The 11,886-nt window shown below is 35.3% G+C and overlaps 1 pseudogene; it reads left to right on the top strand.

The window, feature by feature from the left end:
- Positions 1-7,648: 7,648 nt before the first annotated feature.
- Positions 7,649-9,151, top strand: LOC141045224 (methionine gamma-lyase pseudogene; annotated as a pseudogene).
- Positions 9,152-11,886: the final 2,735 nt, after the last annotated feature.

Raw genomic sequence — 11,886 nt, forward strand, 5'->3', positions numbered from 1 at the left:
CGTTGCTTGATATCAATGGCTACTGAATCTTTAATGGTCGCGACAGGTACTTGATTCAAGAAGTCAGCATCAATTGGATTAATACTAGCGCAAAGCTGAAATTGCTCTGGCTTCAACAACGTCGTACATTGTTCATCAAACGCTGCTTCTCTAACCTTTGGTACAAGATACGATCTCCTCGATAAGGCATCAGATAGTCCTTGCAGCTTTCTAGGTCGATAAGTGATAACAAAATCGAACCTAAATAGCAACATACTCCATCGAGCTTGACATCAATTTAGAACTTGAGCCGACATGAAATACTACTCCAAATTCTTATGATCTATGTTTAGGGTCACTGGGTGTGCAGCTCCTTCAAGAAAATGATGCCATTCTTGGGAAGAATCCACTATAGCAAGAAGTTCCTTATCATTGATCTCATAATTGATTTCAGCAGCAGAGAACTTTCGAGAATAGAATGCAACCGAATGGAGCTTCTTGTCTTCTTCCATTTGTGAAAGTACAGCTCTTAAAACAAAATCTGAAGCATCAGTTTCTAAATAAAAGGCCTTTGTAATGTCTAAATGTACCAAGATTGGAGCCGTAGTAAATGCGATTTTTAGGTCTTGAAACGCCTTCTCTGCTAGAGGTCCCCATTCCAGCTTATCCTTGTATGTCAACCGAGTGAGTGAAGCAGCAACTTGAGAGTAATTCTTGATGAAGATCTGATTGAAGTTGGCAAAGCCAAGAAAGCATTGAACATCTCTCACGATCTTCGGAACCTCCCAAGTCACGATTGCTTCCACCTTCTTGGGGTCCATCTTCAAGCCTTCCGTAGTCACAACGAACCCCAAAAACTCCATCTCTATTTGGTGAAATAAACAATTCTCCAACTTGGCATATACTCCTCGCTCGCGTAGTTTCTCCAAGACCAAACGAACGTGCTTTTCATGCTCTTTGTCATTTTTGGAAAATATCAGAATATCATCCAAATAGATGACAACAAAATCGTCAATGTACTCTCGAAAAATGTCATTCATCATATGTTGAAAGACCACTGGAGCATTGGTAAGACCAAAGGGCATGACATTATACTCAAAATGGCCATACCTTGTACGGAACGTTGTCTTCCACTCATCTCCTTCCTTAATTTGTATGAGGTTGTAAGCTCCCCTTAGATCATTTTTGTAAAAATCCTTGCACATCAAAGTTATTCTAAGAGATCAGAAATCAAGGATAACGGGTAATGATTCTTCTTTGTTACTTTGTTGAGGCCTCGATAGTCCACGCACATCCGCAATGAGCCATCTTTCTTCTTCACAAATAAGATGGGTACTCCAGTTGACGATTTTGAATGACGAATGAAGTTCTTAGTCAGATACTTATCGATGTACTTCCGCAACTCTACCAACTCTATCTGCGATAGATTGTAGATTGGACCAAAAGGCGGTGGTGCTCCTTCCTGTAAGTCTATGGTGCAATCATATGGTTTGTGTTCCGATAGCATGTCGGCATTTTTCTTTTGAAACACGTCTTTAAAATCCTTATATTGCTTAGATATACTTGTTGTCGAGATATTCTTCCTGGTAGTTGGAACTACATAAAAGACAAACGGTGTGCCTTCCTTAGACGATCTTATAAAAGTTCTTGCTCCAATAAATAAGGATTTCTCTATTCGGGGTTTTCTACTAGGCTTGTTTTTGGGTGGTTTTGTGGGAAAGGTCATTTTCCGCAACTTCCAATCTATGGATGGGTTATGCTTTTTTAACCAGGAAAGACCAAGAATAATAGGATTTGATGGAGTTCTAATAATATTGAAAATAATATGACTACTATGGCCCTTAAACATCACTTCTATAGGTTCTGATTCATGGGTGACACTACTAGACAATAAAGGTCGCCCATCTATGACCTCAATGTGAACAGGTTTGGATTTTTGTACTAAAAAGATCTTATGATGCTTCGCAAATTCTTCGTCTAAGAAATATGCAGATGTTCCTGAATCTAATAATGCTAAGGTTCTCAGTTTCTGAGGGCCAATAAGCAAAGGGATTATAAAACAAAGGGCAGGTTGAGCGGAAAGAAAGGAACCTGGTTGTTGTTGCGATATTTCATTGTCCAGCCGCACTGTTCCTATTGTGGCTGGGCATCCTCACTTTCCTGAATAAACGGGCCCCTTATCTTGACAATACGTCGATTTTTCTTCTTGGAGCAGTTTCCAACTTTGTAGCCTTCTTCACTGCAATACAAGCATAGACCTTCCTCCATACGTCGTTTTTTTTCTTCTAGGGTAAAGGATTTGACACGTACCGCATCAATTTGCATGTCTTCAACTTCAAAATGTGAATTCACACTGCTTGCCAACATAGTTGGGGCGTGGCAAATTGTATGTTGTCTTGAACGTTGGTCTGAGCGACGTTGGAATAGGCGATTATCGCACTTCACAGCTTGGCTAATAGCTTCGTTGAGCATTTGTGGATCAGGAAGAGTTAACATTAAATCCTTCACATCGTCCCTTAAACTCCAATAGAATTGACTCATCAACGCTTCTTCGTCCCAATTGATGTCGCATGCTAATTACCTGAAGTCTGATGCATAGACTGATATAGAGTGCATCCCTTGTCGTAGTGACCAGATCTTTGTTGTAGTCCATCGAACCTTGTTGTGTTTACCAAATGCTTCCGCAAATGCCTCCAAAAAGGTTTCAAAGTTGTTTAGTATGGGCGATCGTTTCTCAAACAAAGGAGCAAACCATGATAGAGCTTATCTTGTAAGTAAGGTTCCAATAAGCCCAATACGTGACTCCTCCGTTGGATAGCGTTCGGGCTGTAAAACTGTTATCAATCTGAGTTGATTGACGAATCTTCGAAACTTGGAACGCGTACCATCGAACTTGTCCGGAAGGCTAACTCGGGGTTCTTTATGTTTTAGAACCAGCGGTGCTTGTCGAACCTGAGGTAAAGGTGCTTCTCCAAGTGCAGAAATTTGAGGCTGGTGCAAACTAGATTGTGCCATCCCAGATGCTCCATCATTATGAAGCCTTGCCACGACTCCTTCAATCTCTGCAGTTCTTTGCGATAACATAGCGAGGGCATTCATGATAGCCTCCAACTTGGACTCCGAACTTTTCGTCATACTAATGTCTTCGCCCCTGGCCATTCTAAGAGAAGGACAGAAATGACTCTACAAGAAGACAATATTGATTTAAAGGAGGGTACTCTACAACCTCTAAAATGCCTTAGTAGCTTCAAGAAAAGGGGTAATCCACTCTCTCCAAGAAGAATAAGACTCCAATATTGTAACAAAAGAAGTATCAGTTTAGAGGAGGATAATCCGCAACCTCTAAAATGCTAGTACACTTCCAAGCAGAGGGGTTATCCACACTCTAACAAAGAAGAAACTAACTCTGATATCTAAGGTGAGTGAAGTCTCGACAAACTGTCACGGACACAGAAATACAGACTCGAGATCTAACAAGAAGTTCAAGAAGAACTGGCAAGAAGTAGATTAATCAGATGAATACAAGAACAATACCAGAGAGGTGAGCTAGAGCTCCAAGAGATGTGTTGTCGAGACTGAAGAACTCTTCAGCCTCGATTCCAATATATACTTCTATTTAGGAAGCTTCTCAAGCAACTTCTACCAACTAGGAAGCTTTTAGAAGGTTCCAGAGACTTGCTTCTAGAAGGTTCTAGAAACTTATCTCTAGAAGGTTCTAAAGACTATGTCCCTAATATCTTCTACTAACTAAGAAGCTTCTAGAAGGTTCCAGAGACTTGCTTCTAGAAGGTTCTACTCTAGAAGGTTCTAAGGATTATATTCCTAACATGTGTGCATGTTTGTGTATGTTAAAGAAGAATTGATTTTAATTTCAATTTGATATATATTAAAAATATTTTTTAAGTTGCTCTATATTGTATAAGAGTAAATATATGTATATATATATATATATATATATATTTTTCATATCAAAAGATTAAAGTGCTTGGTTTGTATATTTTGGTTTTATTAACTTTTATTTGATTTGATTCTTTTTACGCCTCTTAATTTCTATTGTGTAAATTTTTTTAATTATAATTTTATTTTCTAATTTTAATTTTAAATAAAAAAATTATACAAAATCTATTACAAAGTGATATAAATAATTTTAATTGGAACATCAATATAACAACTATAAATTTGAAAGTAAATGAAGTTGTTTAACAATAAGCCATTTTACTTAAATAAATACTTAAAGACTAAAATAATAATTTTTCTAGTTTATCTTCAATAGATTATTATGAATGTTTTCTATTTTATTATATCATGCATAACACATTGTATTCTAGTTTATACATTTATTTAGACATTTAAAGATGTGGAGTCAAACACACATATTTACAAAAATTAAAAATAAAGTATTATTCTTTATAAATTTTAATTATCATTTAATTCTAACATATGTTATATTTAAATTTAATCTAAATATTAAAATCTAAAAGTCACCTATTTATATCTTATAGTTTGACTAATATCTTTTTGGTTACTTTTGATTTAATAGCACCTCTTTGGATCGTTGAGAGAAGATATTTGACTTTGATTTCATTTATATTATCCTTCAAATGAAAAGCTTATGCACAATCAATGGTTTGGAAATACTTAAATTTTATTGAAAAATATTTCCGTTTTTTGCAAAACTAAAATTTTCTATGCAAACACTAAATCTTCTATTCAAGTAATTCATTCTAACTTCTCTGATTTAGAAAATATTATACACATGACACAAAAAAAAAAAAAATAATAATAATAATATCACAAAAAATACATCTTATTTAATGCCAAAATATTTTTACATCAAACTTTTTTTACATTATAATTTTTAATTACTAGTATATTATACCCAATACCTATACCAAGTTGACATTATGTTTAATAAACCTTTATCTGAATCAAAATTATTATTTATTTATTTAATATTATACACATGATACAAAAAAATAAAAATAAATTTAATATCACAAAAAATACATCTTATTTAATGCCAAAATATATTTTCATAAAACTTTTTTCACATTATAATTTCTAATTACAAGTATATTATACCCAATACCTATACCAAGTTGACTTTATGTTTTATCAACCTTTTGCTGAATCAAAATTATTATTTATTTATTTAATATTATACACATGATACAAAAAAATTAAAATAAATTTAATATCACAAAAGATACATCTTATTTAATACCAAAAAATATATTTTCATAAATGTTTTTTCACATAATAATTTTTAATTACAAGTTTATTATATCCAATACCTATACCAAGTTGACTTTATGTTTTATCAACCTTTTGCTGAATCAAAATTATTATTTATTTATTCAATATTATACACATGGTACAAAAAAATTAAAATAAATTTAATATCACAAAAAATACATCTTATTTAATGCCAAAATATTTTTACATCAAACTTTTTTTACATTATAATTTTTAATTACAAGTATATTATACCCAATACCTATACCAAGTTGACTTTATGTTTTATCAACCTTTTGCTGAATCAAAATTATTATTTATTTATTTAATATTATACACATGATACAAAAAAATAAAAATAAATTTTATATCACAAAAAATACATCTCATTTAATACCATAAAATGTATTTTCATAAAACTTTTTTTACATTATAATTTTTAATTACAAGTTTATTATACCCAATACCTATAGCAAGTTGAATTTATGTTTTATCAACCTTTTGCTGAATCAAAATTATTATTTATTTATTTAATATTATACACATGATACAAAAAAATTAAAATAAATTTAATATCACAAAAAATACATCTTATTTAATACCAAAAAATATATTTTCATAAAAAAAATTTCACATTATAATTTTTAATTACAAGATTATTATACCCAATACCTATACCAAGTTGACTTTATGTTTTATCAACCTTTTGCTGAATCAAAATTATTATCTATTTATTTATTGAATATTTACAACTAGAATGACCTAAAACAATTGATTGATGTAAGTAAAATTAAAAGCATATTCTATATTTTATTAAATGTATAAAATTTTACTTCATAATATTACATAATTTTGCTAATGGCAAATTAAATTATCGCAAGAAATTTTGTGTCTAATGAATGAAGTCAAAAAGAAAACAAACAAACAAACAAACAAACAAAAGAAAAAAAAAACAAACAATCAAAACAAAACATGTAAAAAACAATCCTGAGTAAGTATATTTTGTAATACACATTTGGGTGAAACGTTTCACTTAAGTTGCAAAAGAGAAACATACATAATCACAAAATTTTTTATTTTTATTTTTAAAAATTAGAAATGCATTAATCAACCATAGAACATAATTAGTAAAGAGTTGCCTTTTGTTCACATTTCAAAATTAATATATATATCTATGGATGACTTTTTTGGAAAGACAATCTCTTCTTTATCCTCTCAATTGCTGCATATTCATTTGTGGAATTCTCCATGTTAAGCTCGAGAAAAATTTAAGATCTTAAAGAATTTGAAAACTCTTGTAGTAATTTCAAAGCAAGAAAAGCAAGGATACTAATAATAGTCCACAAGAAGCCCTATTTTTTTATCCAACTTAGGAGTTCCAATAAAACGTGATAATTCTCCCGCCCACAACAACAATTTAATATCTTTATCCCTCCTCCAAGAAATCAGGTTTTAATTCTACTTCAAAAAAGCAATGCCTCGTGCAGGACCCACAAAAACAAAAAAAAGAATAACAAGATAAAACTCATTTGGGTGAATCGTTTCACTTGCGGAAGAGAACACGAACCTCTAGGGGATGAATGAACGACGGGAAAAATATGGAAAACACATTCATCCACCATCATGGATGATCGCTGCGGTCGGCCAGCGTCGGAGCTTCAGTTTGCGCGAGCGACACCACGAGGTACACCTTCGCAACGAAACGAAATTGGGCGAGACATGGAGATTGACCCCGCGAGGGAGCCCTCCTTTGAGCGACAGAGAAGAAGAAGTAGAAGAATCTGTAGAAGAAGCAGACGAAAAAAAAAGAAGAAGAAGACGAAGATATGAGATGTGGACCTTTGGTAAATATCACACCAGAGAGGTTTTGTGTGTTGTGTGAGCTGATTTGTTTTATGTTTAATCTTCTATCTATAGGAACGGAATCTTCATCATCTTAAGTGGCGATCTAGCTCCTCCACTTGCGCAATCCATGCGTGAGTGTGGTTGAGTCTCATGCCTGGCCTGGCGCCTCATTCATTGCAGATTGTTCATGACACTGGCCCTGCAGGACCACCATCGACACGCTTCGTGAAGGTCGCCGGAACCCGATTGCGAAGCACGTGGATGAATCAATGAGGTCGGGAGAAGTGTACGACCTCGGTAGCTGCCTTTGCTGTCGTCAATTGTGCATCGAGAGCAGGTGATGAATAAATTCCATTCACCTGCCAGATCGATCGGCGTAACCGACTGACCGATTGAATTTGCAAAGTGTTCGCGTCAATATCCGGTGGCCATTTCGCAATCCTGGAGTCAAGTCTGCAATCGCATCCAAGTCTGGTCAGATCTGGCGTCGATCTATGGTCGGAGTCAGAAAACATTTGGTAGCTCCGTAATTGGTTTCACAGTCGGGATTTTCTGCAGTTGGCCGATTTTGGTCGAAGTATCGCAGAAAGGGACGAAACTGTCTAGAGAGAATCGTAGTATCAAAACAGGAATCGTCATGTCTATGAGCAATGGGGAGTCGAAGCCGCATTTCGCTTCGTGAAAACGCGGACTGGGAGATCGAGCAGATACCGACATGGAAACGGAGAAGACCAGTCCTGCAATCAAGAAATTCCCGAACCCAGTGCAAAATCTAGCGGGGGCACGTCATGGGCTCGGGCAATACGGTGGGGTGAATGGGGCGATCGAGGCATCCTCGACGTTTGCCATCATATTGCCCCAGAGACTGAATAAGCTGTTTTCGGGAGAGCTCGGCACCGACCAAGGACTGTACCTGTACAGCCGTCACTTCAATCCGACAATGCGAAGCTTGGGCCGCAAAATGGCGGTCGACGAGGACATGGAGGCCGCGTATTGCACCATGAGCGGCATGTCCGCCATAGCGTCTTTCATGCTTCAGCTTTGCAGCAGCGGGGATCAGGTCGTGGTGTCAAACCATCTCTTCGGAGGCACGCATGCGTTGCTGGCGCATTTTCTCCCTCGTATTTTCAACATCTGGGCAACCTTCATAGATGTTAACGACTTGGAGGCCATGCAGGGTGCCGTGCAGCCAAATTCGAAGGTGCTCTACTTTGAATCGTTGTCGAATCCGCTGCTGTTTGTGGCAAACATTCCAGTGCTAGCGCATCTGGCACAGTCGGGGCTTGACGGTAGTTGTGGATAACACATTCGCGCCTCTGCTGCTCTCTCCAGCTAGATCAGGCACCGTCGTAGTCGTGCACAGTTTGTCGAAGTACATTAGCGGCGCGGGGCTTATCATCGCGGGAGCGGTGTACGGTCCAGTTGAGCTAATCAGCTCAATGATGGACCTGCACCATGGTCCACTCATGCTTTTGGGCCCGACGGTGGATCCTCATGCCGCATTCCAGGTTAGCCTTCGCAACCCGCACCTCTCGATTCGGATGAGGGAGTTTGAAATTCGTGCTTTACTCTATGCCAAGCGTTTGAAGGAGCTGGGATTGAAGGCAATCTACCTTGGACTGCCGAACCACCCTCAGCACGCGCTAACGACGAAGCTCTTGAATGACTGCCACGACTGTGGCGGTATGGTGTGCTTGTATTTGGACACCAAAGAGACCGCGCAGAATTTAATGCGATATTTGCAGAATGGTGCCCATTTCGGTTGGATAGCGGTGAGTTTGGATTACCATGACACGCTCACGTCGAGCTAGGCATCGAGCACGAGTTCGGGGTTGACGAATGAGGGAAAATCTGCTTCAGATATTTCCCTAGGGCTTGTGCGCATGTCGATTGGGTTCACGGGGTCGACCGAGCAACGATGGGGGGAGCTTCTGGATGATTTAGTTGCTCATAATCTGATCCCAAGTCTAACTGTAGACTAGAGTGTGCTGTGAATTAGAGCCATAAATAACTTGTGCGCGAGCTAAAGGTAATGCATGACCTCAAAGGTGGTTGCACTGCTCGTTGTCTTTCATGTGTAGCTTTTCTTGGAGCTAGTCTTCGACATCCTCAACCGCTCGTGTTAACCGATATGGTGAGTCTTTGAAACTACGGCATTTCTTTCTTCTTTGCTTCCAGCCTCAGTATTCCATACCTTTTAAGTTGGGATGCCATACAGCAATTATTCATGGGTACTGACTGGTTCTAACTTTCGTCGTCATTCAGATCTATTCCCAGCAAGGGTGTGATGGAGATCCTCCACTAAAGGATTTTAATGCTTGCTGTGCAAGCCCTGGTTGTAGAGAGCGCCAACATCAACGATGAGTGCGGTGGTTTCAGTGGCGACCTCGTGGATTCCAGACAATACCAGAACCTAATATATGGTTATTCAGATCTGCACGTTGTGTTATGTAAATTAGGGTCCTCTTGATAGGACATGTGGCCGTAAGTATCTACAGTTGGTGCAGGAAGGCGATCGGAATCCATAGCTGGAGCAGTAACAGACTCAGAATCAGCATGTAACGGTTGAAGCTTCTTGGCAGCACTAACTAGAGTGCCGCTTCGTCCACATTACCATTCCATTGTCTACATGGTGTTGATCCCGAGTGCCATCCTTCACCATGAATTACCGCATCACCCAAGAAAAACCACTGCATCAGCCACAACATCGTTGAAGCCACGAATCTACTCCCGTGACTTATCAGTTCTGCGCTCAAAACCCATTCAATAATGAAACCTGAACCCACTCGTGGGTGTCCTGGCAACCAGCGCCACATGATAGGCCGCTGCTGTCAAATCACAGTCAAACAGTTTTATCTCCACCACGTATAGGTCAAGGAATGCTTGCAGACAGAGCAGACTTTCCAAAGGGAGCCTGGATACTCAACACCCAGCTATCCACACAGAAACATGTGGAGAAGCGTGCACTGCACTGCAAAGACAGAGCTCATGAAGATGTTAACTTCCTGCCTCAGATCAACGCTGGGCAACAGAGCTCGACCCACTACTCGACGAATACTACCAAGAGCTGCAACAACTACAAAATAGAAGCAGCAAGGGCAGAAAGGAGTTGGGGCAAAAAACCCTTCCTGACAACCACTCTGCAGCACAAAGCATTGCAGAATCTGACTCAGGTGTAGGGCTTAGGTGGGTGTGTGTGTGATATGATTATTTATAGGTATGATTATTTGTGATTTGATTTAAAGTTGAATTTATAACCTCCAAAAAAATGCATAAGGTGTTTAGGAACAACTTTTTGGTAATTTTAAACAACTTAAATAAGCTTCTAATTATGCTAAGTCCATCTTATCAACTTTTTTAAAATCCTAAAAATATCTTATCATACTCTAATCAGCTTCAAATAAATCTTAACAATCTTTAATAAGCTTAACTAATTCCTAAAGATTTGGTAATCAACCAAATGAAATCCTGAAGAAATCATTAAATAATCATAAAAAAATCACAAATAATCATAAAGAGACCTTAAAAAAATACTTAGCAAATCCTAGCCAATTTCAAAAAAATCGTAAGTAAATCCCAATTAAAACTTAATCAAATCCTTAGTAAGTAAAAAAATAAAAATAGAAATAAAAAAATTGAATCAAACCTTAAGTATTGATCTAAGGTTTTTCTTATTTCAATTTTTCTAAAAGCTACTCTTTACTTTTACTTAAAAATTCCAATAATATTATTTTTGTTAACCTACTTTATTCCATCTTGTTTATGACCCTACAAAATAATTAGAAGTCTTTTAATAAAAAGATAACATTCATGCTAAATTATTTTTACCACTTCCCTAAGTTTTACATATATTTTCTAAAATAATATTTTACTATAATTTAAATTAAGCTCTTATATATATATATATATATATATATTTCTTCTTCTACCCAATAGCCATATGACAACAAAAAAAGAAGAAAAAATCTAATTTTAAGATTAGTAAATATATTTTCATTTTAAGGCTGAATACTATTTAAATTTTTTATTTTTGTGTGTGTAAATCAATAAATTCTACAAATATATAATTAGATTTTATAAAAACATTATATGAAAAAAAAATTATAAGTTGTTATATTTGTTTCATAAAATTTATGTAATTTAATATTTGAAGTATCAATACATATTTCAAGAAACTTATATATTATAATTTGATACAAAATATAATCATATTTACATAATTTTATTTTAAAAAAATAAAATTATTTTATTTAGAAATAAAATTATTTTATTTAGAAATAAAATTATTTTATTTAGAAATAAAAATTTAAATTATACATAGTTTTATTTTATATCTTATTATTGCTATTTAACTCAATTTTTTTTATTAGATGACAATGCTCTATTTACATATTACAACATTGTTTTAAATGTACTATGTTACCTATGCAATATAAATTAAAATTTTACCCACATTAATTTTTGTGTAGTTTAAATTAAATAGATAATTATTCATTAATTTTTATTTTTAAAATCAATTTTAAAAAATAAAATTTTTCTAAACATATAATATTTAGCAATCATATAATAGAAAGTTTATATGTATTTTGATAAAGATCATATTTAATATTTAATATTTAATTCAAAAGAATAATGTGGTCCAAATTCAAATTTTGGTACAATATTTCACGTTTTAATTTTATTTATTTATTAATAGTCAATAAATTTTGGATACCATTTATCTTACTTATGACAAAGGACCTTTGGATGGAGCCTATTTCTAATTATTCTAAAGTTTATATTTCTTTTACAGATGAGTAATAGGTTTCTTTTAATTAAATAATTAAA

Source organism: Physcomitrium patens, chromosome 3, assembly GCF_059467195.1.
Source record: "Physcomitrium patens ecotype Gransden chromosome 3, ASM5946719v1, whole genome shotgun sequence".
Classification (NCBI taxonomy): Eukaryota; Viridiplantae; Streptophyta; class Bryopsida; order Funariales; family Funariaceae; genus Physcomitrium; species Physcomitrium patens.